Raw genomic sequence first — 20,094 nt, forward strand, 5'->3', positions numbered from 1 at the left:
TCCGTCTTCATGAATGTTATAACATATTGAATTAAGAGATTATGAAAATAATGTATCATAATACAAAATAAAATAAAGTTAGTATAAGCAAAGAGAAATGATCAAATTATTCCAATCATAGAGGGAAGACTTTATATTAACGTCTATCATAATATTTATCTCAGAGTACTGTTTCCTTCTCTGTCTCTCTCACTAAGCTGTGAATTATTGAGTGGAGTTGAATGTTCATCTCAGTATTTCCTGCGCCTATCACAGAGCTCTGAGCTAACAGATGAGCTTTTAAATACATAAATATGTTAGTTAAATAAGTAAATTATTTACCCCTTGAAGGATGAGTACCAGTTCCACAGAGAGTTTTCCAAGATGAGAGGGAGGTGTTATCTTGTCCACACAAGTCAATTGGTGTATGTTTAATGTTCACCTTGAGGAATGTAGAGGCAAACGTTTCAGAAGTAATAAGTTGATGGCATACTGTAGAATGCCTTGAATGCCATACACTAGAATTTGATATTGACTCCTTTTGCAGGTAAAGCATTGAGAATTGTCTTCATAATAACATAATCTGAGAGCTCATCAGGCTATTGAGTTACTTATGTCATATCCTTTATTTCATTTGGATTCCTATTATTAACCTTTTAAATTCATTCTGAGAAGGGAAGATAAACCAGCCAAAGGAAACCAAAGAAATGGACTAGTTTTGCTTCTAATTGTGATAAGCCAGTTCCAGAAACAAGGGATCGAGGAAATTGGAACATATTTTTTAAACCATACCTTTATTAAATACCTACTGTATTTCTTGTAAAAATTACATTCCTTGAATATGTTTCTAATTTAAAGAAATCCTTGTATATTGCTCCAGTTAGCAATTCCCTGTAAATACTGCTTCTATGGTTAATTGCATCCCACAAATCTAATCTTATTAGAAAAGGATTGCATTAGCTAAAGTGAATTCAAATCTGTTCAGTAAATATTTAACATATATCTAACTCAGAACTCAAAATTGGAACTCAGAACTGTTGAAGGAAACATCTTACATATTGAAGATACTCACTGAGCATGAAGTTTTTTTCTTCATCCTGAAGAAGTTAACAATTTCTTCCAAGTCTAGTCCAAGGTGATAATTTATTACAAATTTTAAACCAGAGGCCTTTACCAGGCTATAGATTTTACTATATAGGCACTGAAGGGTAAAAGTGAATAGCTTCGTGAAATTAAACAGCTTTAAAATCATACCAGAGACTTCAGGTTTCAGCTCCAACATGTAAAAAGCTTGGAAGAAACAACAAAAAGCATGATGCGCTGAAATTTTTCAACGTCAATTTTTCACTGAAAAATCAAACTCAATTTTTCTTGGATTTATCAAAAAATATTTTGTAGGGCAAACAGTCATCACAAAATCTGGAGAGAAAAGTGAATCCAGAGAGTCACAGGTGAGATCTGCTTACCTGAAGCAGAAGCCACTGGAACCATAAATGGTAGGAACACAAACTAATGTCTATAAATTGCTGGAGACTGAATGTGAACTAGAATGAGTGTGAGAGGGTCTTGGGAGCCACATCCTTAAGAGGATCTTGTACTCTCTTGGGATTTTCTGCCTGGAATACCACCAGATTGTCACAGCGAAAACCTGAGACAGATCCCCTCTGGTTCCAGCAGGAAGATGAGAGTAATTACTGTAAAACATGCCAAGAGTTTCCCTACTTTCCAGGAGGAAAGACTTTACCAGACCCTTGTCTCAGAACCATAGGGCAAAGGCATTCCTCTCATTCTAGACACATCTAGCATTCCTGTCTCCACCAGGGTGGGAGAGTGAGAGAAGGAGGTTATTTAAGAAGAAACATATATGAAGATCACAGCCAGAATAAGGGCCCACCAAAAGACAGATTTAATTGGAAGATTACAGTGATTTTAAAGTGTATATGGAAAGGCAAAAGGCACAGGATAGCCCAAACAACACTGAAAAAGAAGAACAGAGTTGGAAGACTCAGTTTACTCCATTTTAAGATTTCATACAAAGCCACAGTAGTCAAGAAGCCACGGTATTGGTGAAAAAAAAATAGATGTAGATCAAAAGAACAGATAGCCCAGAAACAGACCCAAACAAATATAATCAACTGATTTTGACAAAGGTACAAATGCAATTCAAAGAAGAAAGGAGAATCTTTTCAACAAATGGTGCTGGAACAATTGGATATCCACATGCAAAAAAAATAAACCTAAACACAATCTTACCACTTATATAAAAATGGACTGAAAATGGATCAGAGATCTGAACAGCTTCTAGTAGAAAATGTAGGATGACATTTGGATTACCTTGGGTTTGGTGATGAGTTTTAGATACAACACTAAAAGCAGAAGACATGAAAGAAAAAACTGAGAAGTTGGTCTTCTGAAAGACAAATAGAGAAAATATTTGCAAATCACATATATGGTCAAGGACTATACCCAAAATAGACAAAGATCTTTTAAAACTTAACAATAAAAAACAAAATACTCAATGAAAAGAATGAGCAAAAAACCTCAACACCTCACCAAACATACACAAATGACAAATAAGAATATGAAAGGATGTTCAACATCATTTGTCACTAGAGAAGTGCAAATTAAATCAACAATAAGATACCATTACACACATATTAGAATGGTTAGAATTCAGAGATTTTACAATGTCAATTGCTGCCAAAAATATGGAGAAACAGAATCTCTCATTCAAAGCTGGTGGGAATGCAAAATGGTACAGCCACTTTGAAAGACAGTATGGAAGTTGCTAATAAAGCTAAATATAGCCTTAGCATACAATACCACAATTATGATCCTAGTTATTTATCCAACTGATTTGAAAACGATATTCACACAAAATCTGCACACAAACATTTATGGCAACTTTATCCATAATTGCCAAAAATTAGAATAAAACAAGATGTCCTTCAAAAGGTGAATGGATAAACAAACTGTGATAAATCCATACCATGGAATACTATTCAATGATAAAAGGAAATGAGCTGTCAAGCCACAAAAACACATGGATGAACCTGAAATTGTATTGCTAAGTGAAGGAAGCTAGTTCGAAAAGTCACATACTATATGATGCCAGTTGTATGACATTTGGAGGGGGAAATTTAAAAAAAACACAAAGAAAGGAAAAGGATACATGGTTCCCAGGCGTCTGGGGTGGGAAAGAATTGAATAGGTGAAGCATGGGACTTTTTCAGGCAGTGAAAGTATTTGATATGATATTGTAATAGTAAATACATGACATTTTGCATCGGTAAAATTCCTATAGCTCTAAAGCACAATGAGTAAACATTAATGGATGCAAATTTTAAAAACATATTTAGAAAGTTAAGGCATCCTAGGATGGAATGTAGAAGGTGACGGAAGAATCTAAATGTAATGCAACTGTATGAAGGGATCACGGACAAAGATGCTAACCTAATAACTTCGGAAATGAATGAAATCTGTAATGGTAAAACCAAAAGTAACGAGTACATAGCACTATTCTCTAATTGGTAAAGGTATTTCCCACTGGCATATGGGTTAGCAATTCTGAAAGCCCTATACTTGGGTACTGGAACTGAACAGTTAAAGTAAATGGACAGCAGGTGGTGGGAATCAGGTTTCTCACTGTTGGAGTAGAAGTATAAGCAACCAGAGGAGGTTAGAATGATCCACGTGATAAGAGATTAGAGTTAGAGACTCTAATGAACTCATGTTTAGTTTAATATAGATACAGGTGGGTATAAATATAGAAATATTTGTAGATATCAATGGGTTAGGATACATACATACATCTACTTAGTCTGTCAACTTAGAGGGCCGAGAACCAAGAAGAACCCAGGAGTAATGAGCACAACCAATGCACAGAGCCTGGTTTCTTACACCATTTTCCAATAAAAAGAACCAGAGCTCCTTGAGGATTCTAGGAATGGTCAGGAAATACAGGAAGAGCCTACAGCATGTTGTAGTGCCAGAAAATAAAAAGTGCTCAAAAGAGAAAAAAATGATGGAGTTATGTCAAAGGGGGCCAAGTACCAACTGAAAGAGCTCCCAGTGGTCAAAGCTGGAACAATCTGAGCAACAAAATTTATACAGTATGGACTTGAGTTAATGATGATGATGAGGAGGAGGAGGATCCTCCATATCAGTTCATTAATTGTGACAAATGTACCCACCAACCCTAACCGTTAGTAATAGGGAATTGGGTATGGGGTACATGAGAATACCCCATATTCTCATATACCTCTTTAGTTTTTTTGCAATAATTCTGTAAATCTAAAACTGTTCTAAAATAAAAAGTTTACTTTTAAAACCCACGCACTCTCGAGAGCTAAGTGTGTGTTTATGATTTGAAATATCTATGGATAGATAACAATATCACAGCCCAAAGATCACTGAAAGGTCTTATCCTCAAGGTTTCAAGTCCATTAAACTTGCAAGATGTTCAAAGTACATAGCCTGAGCCAATCTTATGCCAAAAGACAAGCCCCACAACGTTTCCAAAACAATTTTTAAAACAAATTTTTATCCATAAAGACAAAACTAATGTTTTGCATTTTCTTTCAAACTAAATTTCACATTGCTTTTAATCTTTATTGCTTGTATATGAAATACTTTGCAGGTTTCAGAACAAAATTCACTTAGACAAGTAAATGACTTTTGTGCTGTGTATTTCCACACGTTAATAGCATCATTTGCATGCTAAAGAAATGAAATTTTTATTCTGTTGTGGCCACCAAGGATTAATTTAATGAATTGACTAGAATTTGGATTGCCTTCTGAGGGAGAGAAGGTTAAAAGGTACATTTTGCTAAATATTTAAAATTTTTAACCTTTGTAGTATAGATCTCTAAGATTTAAAAAAATGATGGATACTTAAGTACAGTTGTATCTTACTTGAAATTTTTTATTTTTAAATTCAGAGGTAATCTACATGATTCTTTGAATCAATACACACTATTTTCTAATAATGTTATAATTCTGCTATGGAAGAATTTCCAAATGTTCATCAGATCTCCTATAATTTTGTTTTATCAAACCTGGGGGCGTAGAGTAGGAATTTTTACATGTGTGCAAGCAGCACTGAGTCTCTTATATAGCTTTCTTCTGCAGTAACACATGGAATCATCTTAGAGTTCACTGTTTCCACTGCTAAATGAACAGCCTTCATAGTTCTATTTAATTTTTAATTTTGTCACTTGTGGAAAAATTAAGGACTATCTTTTAATTTGCGTTTTTGGAACTTTTGTATTAATTTATTAGTTGACATCTGGTATTCCCATCACAAACTGTCAACATAGAGGCAGCCCATGTACTAGAGGTTTTTGTGAAGTAATGGACATTGTACATAGCATCAGATCATTTCATTTATTAAATGCAAACTCTTCCCACAATAAACATATTACAACAAATCTATCAAATATGCAAGATGATTGAGGCATCTCTAAATATCTAAGGCGGTGGTCTGAGAAAAATTGGTTAAGACAGTCTCTTGGTAGGAAGGAAGAAAAATCAGTTTTAAGTGGGAAATTATCTTATAAAACGTGTTTTATATTCTTAATATCAGTGGAGAAGAGTATCTGGACTTCAACATATAATAATAAAATATAAGAATTTAAAGTAATGTATTTTCTTGAATCATTAAATTTAATCCAACTCAACGTTACCATACAGTATTTCATTTACCATTAGGAAAAAAGTGGACTCTTTTTGAGATTTGGGCTTAAATGAAGTTTTCATACGCAAATATATTTTATTTTTTTCATTATTTTTAGACGTTGATGTTATAAAACATTATAAATATAAAATTATTACAAAGATATTCATGTCAACGCATCTGAAAGACAAAGTATTAAAAAATTGTTTTGTAAGACTGCCTACAGAACACATTGTAGTTCCCTACTACACACAACCACAAGTCTTTCATTATTGTCACTCTAGTCCTTTTCCAGGTGTCTTCAGATGGGAATCTGAAGCCCTGAACTGCTGGAAAGCCTTTGCATTCCAGCCAGATAGAAGTTGATTCTTTCCAGAAAGATTAAGGTTCATCTAAAGCTGACATCTCACAGGCAATTTCTATTGTCTGCTTTCTTTTCCAATGTATGGGTGAGATTTGTCAGTTCTTTCATGTTTCATAATTTTTTGTTGAAAACTGGACATTTCAGGCAATATATTGTAGCAACTCTGGCTATTGATTTCCATCCCCCTCTCCAGGGCTTGTTTTTATTGTTGTTTGCTTCTTTATTAGTTTACTGACTTGGGTTGAATATTTTAGCAAAGTCTTATTATGCCTGCTGTATAAAACCTCTGATTTTGCTCCTCTTAATGTTTAGCTTTGAGTGTGTGCACAATCACCGTGAGATGGCAGTTGTTTTAACAGAGCTCTCTTTGTCTTGCTCCCTGGTCTCACTATTAATGTGGCTGCCTCTATTGGTATCACATCTACCTCTTAAATTCCACTAATTATGGACTGATTGCTCCATGGTTTTTGACCATATCCTCTGGTATGAATTATTCCACAGTCTGGTCCAATTAAATTTGGGCAGGGATCCTTTTTAAGGCCAGTCTTGGAGATTTTTTCTGACCATACGACGGCTTTTCTTAGCTGTCTCTTTCCCTGCTTGTCTCTGGTAAACTAACTGGCCTATGGTTTAGCTTGGTGATCACATGGAGCTAACAGCTTCCTCTTAATTATTTGTAACTTAAATCTCCATTGAGTGTCCTGGGGTATTGAAACTACTCACATTCTATTTTAAATGGAATTAGTTTCTTTGGTGAAAGCTTTGGAGGTCTCTGTTTTTATGGACTGTTTCTTCCCCTGAGCATCTGCGCTGGACATTGGGTAGGGGCTGTAGCCTCTGTTTTTCTCAGTTTGCCTCTCTTGGCATTGAAAATCTGCCTTACAAGTGAGCTAGGGTGAAGGTGATCAGGGACCTAATATTCTTGGTTCGCCGTGCCTCGGTAGAGCATTCACCCTATGAATGGAGGCTGGGTGGAGGCAGGAAGCCTCTGACTTCTCAACCACATTCACCAGCAATTTAGCCTCTGCAACTTTGAGTTGGGGGGTATTAGGCATGCTGGTGGTCTGCTTTTCCTGGGAGATACAGTGCCTCTTGATTGAGAGCTGAGAAGAGAGGGAGCGCTGTCTTCCTGGTCTTATTCACCTGGAGTGGAGCTTCTGCCAAGTGGTGATGGGGGCAGGCGAGGGCAGAAGAAGAAAGGGAGATGTGGCTCAACTTCCACAGACTCTCGGTTTACTTACTAAGTTTTAGTAGATTTTCTTGAATAAATGTTTCTTCATTTATTTGCTAAATGCCCTTAGAACAATTTCCAGAGACTTCAAATAGTTGTATTCTGTCTGTTTGTGTCTGTATGTGTGCAGATATAGATGTACAATTCTTTCTAACTTATCTATCTATCTATCTATCTATCTATCTATGCTTCCTTACTGGGGAGCAGTCCATGAAGCTCCTCATGCTGTCATTCCTAAAGTGGAACCCTGTTAACAGCATTACTTTCTGAGTCAGTCTTGCTAAACTATCATCAGTACTAACAGGATCATATAATCTTATGCTTTTGTTTAACCAAGTCACTCGCAGGGTCTTGTGATAGTGCAAGCTGGAGTCTGCAGCTTCAGAGCTCTTTCTTTTCCCTCAAACTTCCCAAGAGAACAAGAGTCTCAACCTCCCCAAAGCCTGGCTTAAACAGCAAGTATGTCTTTTAATAACTTTCTAATCTCTTACACATGTGAAAATATGCAGTAAATTATTGCTAAAGACAACACACTAAAACTTTTGGCTTATTTTGTATTACAAAATATGCTTGTCTTAATGGATAAACAAAATGTGTCATATCCATGTGATAAAATACTATTTAGCAATAAAAAAGAACAAACTGTTGATCCATGATTCAACAATGATGAACCTCAAAAACATTATCCTAAGTGAAAGGAGCCAAATGCAAATACTACATATTATATTATTCTATTTATAAGAAATATCCAGAGAAGGCAAATTCCTAGAGACAAAAAGGAGATCAATGGTTACCTGGGGTTGAAGGAAGGAATGGAGACTGACTGCAAATAGGCACAAGAGATCTTTTTGGGATGATGAAAATGTTCTGAAATTGAATTTAAGTGATGGTTGCCAAACTCTGTAAATTTACTAAAAATCATCAAATTGTGCACTTAAAATGAGTGAATATATGATATGAAAATTACATGTTTATTGAGATTTTAAAACATGATTGTCTTATTTTTCTCTATCATCCCTATCTTTTGCACAATGCCTTGGACATAGCATGTTCAATAATGCTGATTAGATGAATGAATCAATTAATTAACATAAAATCCCACTGAACACAGAGATCAACTCCATGCCCAGATGGTAGTGTCAACAGAGTGAGAGCACCAAGCATCCATGGATCTGTATAAGCTCACTATGAACCAGGAGAGGGGAGTGAGTGACAAAATATGCAAAATGCAAATCATAGGAAATGAGAGGCAAGTCTTATCTGGGTCTCACTCTGATGCTCAATTTGGCAGTTACTTTAGCACCATTCCACCCCCAACCCACACCTCTATCTAAGGAGAAATATAGGGAAAGAAGGATGAAAAGCTGAAAAGGACCCAAGACCCCCTCTCCACCCACTGTGTTTCAATCAAAGGACATCACTACTATCTGATTTTGTACTGTGAAAATATCTAAGTTTTCACTTAAAGAAACTCTCCATGGCAAACAAACAAATAAGGAAAACGTGTAAAAGCAATTTTGAATAATCACATTGATGTCAATGCCAATTGATTTTAAACAAATTATTTCCTAACTGACCATGCAGATCATCTCCTCAGGAAGCCCTCACTGACCTGGAGGCTTAGCACCTTTGCTTATCCATAACATCAGACCAACCACATATCAGATTGGGAAGGTTGGGCAAGATCTTCCTCATTCATCAATCTGCTCCGGAGAACATAGTGGGTTCTCAAATAAATGTTTGTTGTATGATTTAATGAAATCTTGAAGTTACTGAAACCCAATGCCAAACAAAAACGTGTTGTAACATACCTTGCAACTCTTAATTAGCTGAACAAACCATAATATGCACTTGCCAATTTGCTATAGGTTTCATAACCCTCTTATGCCCACACTGAGATGTTGGTACGTTAAGAAACTTACAGAGGAGCCGGCCCCATGGCTGAGTGGTTAAGCTCGCTCACGCACCGCTTAACAGCCAGGTGTTTTGTAGGCTCGATCCCCGGCGCGGACATGGTACCGCTCATCAGGCCATGCTGAAGCGGCGTCCCACATAGCACAACCAGAGACACTCACAACTAGAATATACAACTGTGTACTGGAGGGCTTTGGGGAGAGGAAAAAGGAAAAAATAAAGAACAAGATTGGCAACAGATGTTAGCTCAGGAGCCAATCTTTAAAAAAAAAAGAAACACTGAATACAAGTTATGCACCTGCTGCTCAGTTCACAGGACAATTTTGCCTGATAAAAACAATATAAGGCCAGTATGAAAGCTATTTTTTCCAGTTCAAAGTATTATAAAGCTCAGCCTCTAATAGTAACATAAAACCAGTTGAAAGTCCATTTCTCTTATTCATAAAGTGTTCAAAATTACCCCAATAACTATATTTAAAAGCTTTTGGTTTAACCATTGTTTTACACACTATAAATATTGTAGCCGTCGGGTTCTGACCTGCCTCTAGATAGGAGCCAGGTACATTTTGCCTTCTGCTTTTTATTAATGTAGGCCTTTCCCTTCCCATTTAAGTGAGAAGAAAAGAGAAGGGAAGTGGAATTTAAATGAGAAGGTTTTGTTACTTGATTACGAAGCCAATAAAAAATTTGGTATGGGTTGAGGTTGAGAAATATTGCTAAATGCAGTTTTTCAATTATCTATGGATTTCAATTATCCAAGGATCCCCCTCCTTTATTAGAATAAATAACTGTGAGTTAATGTAACTTATTTGAATAGAATTTAAATCTCACCACGCTCAACTTCATTATCTGGAACTGGGCTTTCGTTTTCCAAGACTGAAGGGAATTTAGGAAATTACATTATTGTTATTTTTTTCCTTCTTTGAAAAAGCTGACACAAAGTGTTTCATGCATCAAGAAGACAATACACCAGAAAGATTGTCAGTTAGCCTCTTTTTAGTGCTTTATTGATAATAAGACTTCTATTCTATCATATTCCTGAAGCTTAATGGCTATGGTACTTGGAAAACATTTTGAGATGTAAGAATACGCATAAAGTTTCATTTGTGTATATTACATGCACATATATGAATAAGCTATAATGCCTGTCTTGAAAGAAATTTCTAAAATTAAATAATTAAAAATTAAAACATTTCACAAAATTTTACTGTCTTCCTGAATGGAGGTTCAACACTAACTCATGGCATTGAAAGGTCTAAACTGAACCACTATTGTTAAGAGCATGGGCCAAGGATTTTGATCGTGACGTTCAGCAAGTTATTTGACTTCTTTGAGCCTCAGTTTCCTTCTGGGTAAAATGGATATAACAATGGGTTTTTTGAGGATTAGATTATAAATATATATAAGTATATATGTATAGATAGATAGATAATAGCTCAGTATCTTGAGCATAACTAACTAAATAGTAGTTGCACTATGATTGTTATCACCATATTTGACTCCTTTCTTTTCCTCATGTCCATATCAAATCAGCTGAAAAATCATCTCAAGAAGTCAACTTCTGTAGTATCTCTCAAGTGTGCCCAGTCCTCTTTCCCCTTCCACTTTGTTTTTTTTTAAAGATTGGCACGTGAGCTAACATCCGTAGTCAATCATCGTTTTTGGTTTTTTTCCTTCCTCTTCTCCCCAAAGCCCCCCAGTACGTAGTTGTATTTTCTAGCTGTTGGTCCTTCTAGCTGTGGCATGTGGGACGCCACCTCAGCATGGCCTGACTAGCGGTGCCATATCTGTGCCCAGGATCTGAACCGGCGAAACCCTGGGCCACCAAAGCAGAGCATGTGAACTTAACTGCTCGACCACAGGGCTGGCCCCTAAACAAGAGCCTTTAGATTCCTTAATAATACTTTTGAAAAAGCCTCATGCTAGAAAGACTCACCAGCTCTAGAATGCCAGCCTGAACAAAGCATCCGAGTCCAATTTATATAAGAGGGGATTTGGATCAGTCTGGTCCTCTCTTCCTCCTATACTCTAACTAGCGCGTCTCTCAAATTTCTACTATACATTTCATCTCCCTCAAGAGGTATTTCACAGCCCCTTGAGTTGGAGTCCTCTCCTCCTTCCCTGTAATCCAGTTGAGCTTTGCATCTATCCTACAACTCAGATCACACACTTCTTTTTCAGAATTTTTTGTATCTGTGCCTTTCAGTTTTACGATATCACAAGCTCTTAGATAAAATATTTATTTTACTTTCCATGATACCTACATCAGAATACCTCTCGTGGCAAATATTCAATAAATGCATGATGAATTAAATTGATGTCATAAGAATGTCGCCTAATATTTAGAAAATACTTTACACTTTTGAAAACAAAACTACAGATATAGACATATGGCAGAGCAGGTAACAATATAACGCCCAATTGTAGAAGAACACTGAGACTCAGAGAGTCATAAATATATTGCTTCAGAACAAGAAACCTAATTTCAACTGCTTGTCCAGAATTTTCCCACAATCCACAAGACCAGCCTTCTAGTCTCAAATATAGCTATGAGTCAAATTTTTGTGGTGCTATTCTAATATTATAGAGATAATACACAATAGAAATCAAGTCATTGTCCTACATATGCATCCTCCCTCCCCCAAGTGGAAATAAACTGTTGCTCATTAAGAAAGAAATGGTTAAAATAAAGGAAGCTATGGTCATACTGCAGGACATCAAATAGCATTTTAAAAGGAAGACATAGCGCTAAACATGCTCACATGGAAGTGTCTCTAAGACATATGGTTGAGTTAAAAATTGTTTCAAAAGGACAAAACAGCATTACATCACATATATTAAAACTATAAAATACATGATACTATATATTCCCTAGGAGTGCATATGTATGTATGCAAATGCACAGCATAATGTCTGGAAGAATATGTACCAAACTGAGAAGTTGTTACCTTTGAGGAGAATCAAGGAGTCGTAGACTGGAGATACAATGCTGGTCATCGAACTGAACTTCAGAGGGATTTTTTTAATTTAAATAATGTTTTAATTTTTATTTAACAAGAAAAATGTATTCTGGCTCTGAGCAAGATGCCGGAGTTCAGATCCTGTCTCTGCCGTTTATTACTTGTGTGAACTTGATCGATATAGTCTCTCCACCTCTGTTTCTCATCTATAAAATGTTTATAATACACCTACCATACAGGTAGGGCTGGCTTCATGGGCATACAAACACTTTTTAAAAAATTCAACACTTGTGGTAAATGGCAGAATCTTTAAGTAGAAAAGATACATGCCTACTCCCAAAAGGAGATATTTTACCTTTCAGATGTTCCATATTACGTCTGGGAAGTTTATATAAACTATAGGTTGGGGTCTGAAAATGAAAATTGACTGTACCAATTTAAAGGCACATATGTACTTTAGTTATTGAATTGAATTATGTCCTAATAGGTTAGACTAGCGTTCAGACAATTCTAAAACTTCACTGAGATATTCAAATGGAAAAGTCAGCAAAAATTTAATAAATTCTTTATGTACTTGAATAATTACATTAAACCTTCTTTACATACGGTAACATCAACTTCTTACTCTTGGCTACATTTTTTCTTATGAAAGAGTTCCCCTCAATAGTTGCAAATTTATTTTCATTATTGACCTCTCAAGTTTAGACAGTTCTGATCACATGGCAAAATGATTTCTTAAGTCTAAATATATATGTAAAAGTGGCAGAAGTAGCTCAAACGATTAATCCAAAAGGAAGCCTAGATCATACCTGAAATGGTCTTAAAAACATCTTACTGCTATATAAAGAAAACAAAAGAATTACCACATTGCCCCTACAACACTGCTACTTTGTTTTACATCTCTAATTTAATTTAATTAAAAAAATTAATTTTTAATTTAATTAAAACTGAGGCTGTGCCAACAGGGCATATCAAGCTTTGTTTTGCTCAGACAACTAAATGCCTTAAAAACTTCTGGCCTCCACCAATTTTTTGCTTTTTCTTAATGTTCTTTTTGATGTTGAGAAAACACATAATTGAAAACATTTTTTTTCAGTGTCATCACCCAACATTTCCTACACAAATATTGTGGGTCAGGAACTGTGCTATGTACTGGAATATAGATAGGAATAAGTGACATTCCTTGTCTTTGCAAAAATTGCAAACTAGAAAGAAAAACAGACAAGCAAACAAGTGATTTTTTTTTTCAGAATATATCTGCTAGCACTAAGGCTCAAATACTATATCCACACAAATAAACCAATCTTTTAAAAACAATTACATTAGGCCATAAGCATATTATTTTGGGAAAAAATCTCAAATTTAACCAAAGTAAAACTAATTATGTTATATACTAATTATTTGTTATCGATGAGTTTTTTTTAATGTGTTTTTTGGCTAAAGGTATCATTTTTCAATTGTTTTCCCACTCAGTCTGTATCTATATCTATATCTACAGCTTAAAGATTCCTCCAAAATGTATTGCAACTGAAGATATCACAATGAGAGGATCAATTCACTACATGAGTTCCTTTTAGGTTCTGACTTATCTTAGATCAGAAGACTTGGCTAGATCTTAATTAGCATAACACTTTTTGTCTCGGAGCCACAGGATATCTCTAGCTCAAAATCTTAGCATTTAAGAAGAAGTTGAGGATCTATGAGGATTACTGTCCTGTGGACACCTGTTACAAATCTGAGTAAGCGATATCTTGGCAACATTACTTTCCAAGTGTTTGCCTTTGATGTAATCAGGCCTGACCACCAGCTTATGTTTCTGCCAAGTCTATTATGTATAATTTTTAGTTGATGTAATTCTCATAAAGCCAAATCAGAGTGCTGTGCTGTAAATAAAGCTCCCTCTTCCTCACAGCAGGCATCTGTGTGATTACTCCTACTATCCTACTAACTTCTCTACCCCTGCCAAATTATGCATATTGCCAAGGAGGTGCCTGGGTGTAAGAGGAAAAGAATAGAGCATTCCTGAACTATAATGATGTGTACTTTATCAACCATTGACTTGCATAATGAAAGTAGTAGTAATTGCCCGATGGGGTGTCAAGTGACTTTTGGGTTTTACATGTAAAAGAATTCAGAGGAGATAATACATAATAAGTAAAAATAACATTTTCTATATCACAGCCGGATCAGAGCAACCTACTATTTGGTCTACTATTTCCATATGAACACCAAGTACTTGTGTCAGCTTTTTCATCTTGTCACAAATTTGACCACATTATTTGGACTTATGATTACTAATTTCAAGGGAATGGTTCGGGTCTTGGATATTTTCAGTCATTCCGTTTTCTGAGCTCCTGTAGTGTCTATAGTCTGAATCACTCAACCCAGCACTTTACTAAATCTATGCCTTAATTGTGTTCTTGGGTATAAAACAGAATCTTCTATTTCTGTTGTAACACTGACTAACCTACAAAGTACTGGCACATAATAGGTTTTTGATGAAAATCTTAGGATCGGTTCTTTCTCTTAGTTCCTGACCTGCTGCACTCACTACTCAGATGGTTAGAATATTACAGCAGGAAGGGACTTTATCCCGCTTTACAGATGACAATCAAATGATTTTCAAAGGAACAGTAGGTTCTTGGCAGAAGAAAGAAACAAACTCACAAATCCTAAGATAATTTCCTTTCTGCTATCTATGGGACACCATACATTTTGTTGCAAGATTCAGAGATATGTTCAGGCCTCTAAATATTTTGCAAGAGAAAAAAAAGTGTTTTCCAACCTGAAGAGAAGTTGAAGGAGGAGACATAGCACTCAAGACCACACTGAAAAAGTTGTCTGCTTCTGAATTAGGAAACTAACGCCCCACTGTGCTAAAAAAGCACACATATATAAACAAATTTAATAAAGTCTGAAAAAGGCTAAAAATTAAGGAAAACATATTGGTATTTTTATCAAGTAAAAAGTGAAATTAACAAAAATCCTTATTTCTTTATTTTATTATATTTATTTTTTTATTGCAGTAACATTGGATTACATTATATAGCTTTCAGATGTACATCATAATATATTTCGAATTCTATGTAGATGACATGATGTTCACTCCCAAAAACTAATTATAGTCCATCCCCTCACATGTGAGCCTAATCACCCCTTTTGCCTTCCTCCCACCTTGCCCTATGGTAACCACCAATACAATCTCCATTGCTTATGTGTTTGTTTGTTGTTGTTTTCATCTTCTACTTATGAGTGAGATCATATAGTATTTGACTTTCTTCCTCTGACTTATTTCACTTAGCATAATACTCTCAAGGTCCATCCATGTTGTCACAAATGGCCAATTTCACCATTTCTTATGGCTGAGTAGTATTCCACTGTGTATATATACCACATCTTCTTTATCCATTCATCCCTTGATGGGCACTTGTGTTGCTTCCAAGTCTTGGCTATTGTGAATAATGCTGCAATGAACATAGAGGTGCAAGTATCTTTATGCCTTTGTGTTTTCAAGTTCTTTGGATAAATACCCAGCAGTGGGATAGCTGGATCATATGGTAGATCTATCCTTAATTTTCTGAGGATACTCCATACTGTTTTCCGTAGTGACTGCACCAGTTTGCACTCCCACCAGCAGTGTACGAGGGTTCCCTTCTCTCCACATCCTCTTTAACATTTGTTTCCTGTCTTGTTAATTATAGCCATTCTGACCAGAGTGAGGTGATATCCCATTGTAGTTTTGATTTGCATTTCCCTGATAGCTAATGATGTTGAACATCTTTTCATGTGCCTGTTGGCCATCCATATATATTCTTTACAGAAATCTCTGCTCAGATATTTTGCCCATTTTTTAATTGGGTTGTTGGTTTTTTTGTTGTTGAGATGTACAAGTTCTTTGTATATTTTGGGTATTAACCTCTTACCTGATATATGGTTTGCAAATATCTTCTCCCAATTGTTAGGTTGTCTTTTCATTTTCTTAATGGTTTCCTTTGCTGTGCAGAAGCTTTTTAGTTTGATGTAGTCCTATTTGTTCATTTTTTCTTTTGTTTCCCTTGCAAAAACCCTTATTTATTGAGTGCCTATACTGAGCCTGTGTAACACAGTTCCACAGGTAATCAGGGCCCAGATATCAATTTATTGCCTAATACATTCTAGACAACCTAAACATGTGTTAAAGATAATATGGAATCCCTACTTATCAACATAAAGTCATTAATTTACAGAGATGGAAAACTGTCTTTATTTCTAATGTGTGCTGAACTGTTAATTAAAACCATGCTATTCTGAGGCCTAGAACAAAGTTCTTAAGTATTTAAAGCAGGAATTGAAGAGTTGTCCAAAAGTAAAGTAAAAGGAAAATCTCGTGGGTTTATAAAATCTCATCCAATCCCAAATGGCCCTTGTTAAAATACCATTTACCTTAGGTTGCCCCAAGGAAAATCAAATAGTTCTGTTTCCTCCCCCTGTGATCACCAGCTGAGCGATAAGAACATTTATGGCACTTTAATGCCTAGATAAGAGATGGACATGAATCCTTCCATACTCTCCTTTCTTTCTTGGGAAATATCTCTTACCACTAAAACCAACGTGGTTTCCACTCAATCCCTCAGGCCACTGAACTCCTGCCCTTTGAAAGTTGACTCGCGAAGCCATTAGGCCATTTTGACAAGGGATAGTAATTCACCTCAATGTACCCTTCAAATCTGTTAAATAAATGAGAGTAAGCTGGGTGTTCCTTTTATGTTGCAGTTCAATTGCTAACTCAAACAGTTGTGAAAAGTTAAAGTGGAGATACAGCAACTGCATGGCCACCTGCTGTTCTTGGTGACAGGTGCCACTGCCCTTTGACACTGAAAAGCATAGCACTGTCACCCAATAACCAGGCAACTCAGAAGTTCTGGGATATATATATAAGGCTGTCCTGGAAGGTACACTGGTCTGAGGATTTATGCTGTCATTCTAGCACCAAAAGCAAAAGCTCAGTACCTCTGGTTCTAAATGTATGTTTGCAAAACTGTCAAACCAAGGTGTTTTTCTGCAGTAGCAGAAGTAGTTGCCTTTTCCAACATCAGGCATGGCTTCGTTTTGTAAATTTAGATCTAAATTAATGCAAACTATTGTTCTTAGGATTATACGTATGAAGAAAGGAAACCTTGGTTTCTCACTTTCAGGGGAATTATGTATCACAAACATATTTTTAGGAGTCCTGCCCAACTCCATCATCAAGATCCTCTCTTTTATAAGTGCCTAATGATCTATTATTCAAGCCAAAATGTTGTAGGCTTTACGGTTTTCACTTATTATTCAGACCAACTGTCTCATGACTATGTAACATCTCATATTCCATCAGTGTCTCCAGCCTGAGAAATGTTGGATGTGTTTTTCTCTCTTATTTAAATTGTGAAATTGAAGTAAGTGTGAATCCAAAGAAGACTTAACCCTTTACTAATATTAGTTATTATGGCCTGCTGGCTGGTTGATTAAAAACAGAAGCTATTTAATGATAAACTATGTTCAAAATGGAAAACAAATCCATACATAACAACCTCATCAGAAATAAATAGAAGTGTGTAGACACAAATATAAGACTTACTTTCTGCTCCCATGGGGCTCTCTCCTTTGACAAGGCAGAGCCACCAAAAAGAAAAAAAGGTAAAGCTCTCATTATCAGCCAAGAACACAATATGGATATGGTAATGGAATTGAATAGGAGAAAATAATTGGGCTGGAATTTATTTTTATAATATGGGAATGGAGCTTTTCTTATTTTTAGTTTAAGAAGAAACACGATTTTAATGTAATGCTGCTGTTGTTTTAGCCTCTGCCCTTATCTTTTACGGGAAACTTCCAATGAATAAGCTGAAGAGAAACTTGTACAATTCATAAATACTCTAATATGACTAAGCCTGTCCCCTGTACCTTTAGAGGCCAGAATTTACAGAAAGACACCAAGGGACCCTGTGATGATGCATTGGATTAATTCACCGGCCTCTCACTTCTTTAAGTTTCCAGGAGACCAAATCTTTAAAGCTGACATATGGGAGAGTGGTGATATATTGGATTAATTCTATAGCCCCTTACTTTCATTTTAGGTCCCATGTGTTTCAAAGGACATTTGTCTCCATCACAGCCACATCACACCAGACATTTGATTGGTCAGTTCATTTGGTCAAATACCACTCAAATCAGGAAGTGCTTAGGCCCATTGCTGAAGTTGGCCCAAATGTCTTTTTCCTTCCAAATTCTCAGAATCCTGTCTCGGTAGTTGCCTTTCCCTCTGATCCACCCAGGACTTCAAAGTGATAGTTTGGAGTGTTCTCACTCTTTTTTTGTCATTGAGGAATCTATAGATAGTGTGAATTTTCCATATTCTGTTTAATGCTAAACCTCAGAGTTTTCAGAGTTTGTAACTCACTTCCTCTGATCCCATTCTTTGTGCCTAAGATTGTAGTTTAGATATGCTTCCTGAGTTCTTTCTGCTATGGCAGACATGGAATATAAGTTTATTGTGGGCAAAGAATAAGGAGAGATGAGAAAAAGCATGGAGAACTGTACAGAAGCTCTTTCACCACTTCGAGACATTCTGAAACTGGCTATAAAGTAATTAAAATTTGTAGTTGGTATATAAAAACATTTTCACGTGCAGTATTTCACACAATCCTCATAGCAAAATGGAATGAAGCGATTATCGGTCTCAATCTAAGTTTACACATAAAGAAACTAAGACTTTAACAAGCTAATTAACTTGTCCAAGGTCACACAGCTAGTAAATGGCAAAGCTGGGAATTTAACTAGGTCTAGTGAAGACGTCTCATTTCCCCAAATCATCTGTTCTCTAGTGAAAGTTAGAGAAATTGTGGTTTAAAACAATAATATATAGATTAACATCAGTGAGTACAGGCAATATACATCGTAGCTGAACAGACAGTGAATATCTGCATGAAATATGTATATCGTTGCACTTTGAAAGAGGAAATATGAACCCTTTTAGAATATGTAAACCAAACACAATGTATAATGCTCCCTACAGTTGCCCTTTTGGGAAACTCACATGATAATCACATATTCAACTTTGTCTTCCCCACAAGACCATAATCTCCACAAAGGGAAACAACATCAATTCTCCTAAGCATACACACCAAGAAGGAAAACAAGGTAATTCTTCCTTTCACGTCAGCTCTAGAGTTTCTAGGTTGCTCGAGACTGTACCAGAAACCTCTATTTCATCCTATGTACAATATTGAAAAATAGGCTTATGTTTTCAACATGGATTCTCTGAAAAGTGTTTTTAATCCCAGGCACGGAGTATCCAACATAAGCCAATATACACTTAGTACTTTTTTAATGAGTACTTTGAAAGAATCCTTTAAAAAATGGCAAACAATTTAATCAATGTGAAATGGTAGGCTGTGCAGACATAGGAACATCATAAAAGAATCCTTGATGGATAGAACATGATAAGGAAATGAAGTCAGGAGCTATGCAAAGTTAGATGGAAGAAGCAAGGCAGTGTCTGGTGAGAACCAAAAAACCAACAACCTGAGTTATCCAGGAGGAGCTCTGCCAGAAGCAGTATAGTCTGTTGGAAAGAACTCTTGAGCCAGAAGGCCTGGTTTCCTTATATACTAGCTACGTAGCTTGAGACAATTCATTTTAAATCTCTGAAACTTTCTCCAACATTGTTATAAAAAGACTTTTGAGATAACATGCACAAACTCCTTTATAATATAAACATGTGAGAAGTGGAGGGGGATATGCTGTAAAATGTTCTGCAAATATAATTTTATGAAAACTGACCTTACTACACTGGTGATTTTAAATGGACTTTAAGTCAGTGGTGACAAGAGGAGAAATGACCAGTTGTCTGTATAGTGGATGACATGGTAGCCATTTTTCAACTTCAAATTCTACCTTCAGTGAATGATCATATCCTCACTCTCATAATATGGCCAATAACTAAAATTATATC

General features: G+C 35.9%; 1 pseudogene; it reads right to left on the reverse strand.

Annotated features, from left to right (window-relative positions):
• Window positions 1-9,262, reverse strand: part of LOC124229844 (BRISC complex subunit Abraxas 2-like) — a 55,526-nt pseudogene extending 46,264 nt beyond the window's left edge.
• Window positions 9,263-20,094: the final 10,832 nt, after the last annotated feature.

This window comes from Equus quagga, chromosome 18, assembly GCF_021613505.1.
Source record: "Equus quagga isolate Etosha38 chromosome 18, UCLA_HA_Equagga_1.0, whole genome shotgun sequence".
In the NCBI taxonomy this organism is placed as follows: Eukaryota; Metazoa; Chordata; class Mammalia; order Perissodactyla; family Equidae; genus Equus; species Equus quagga.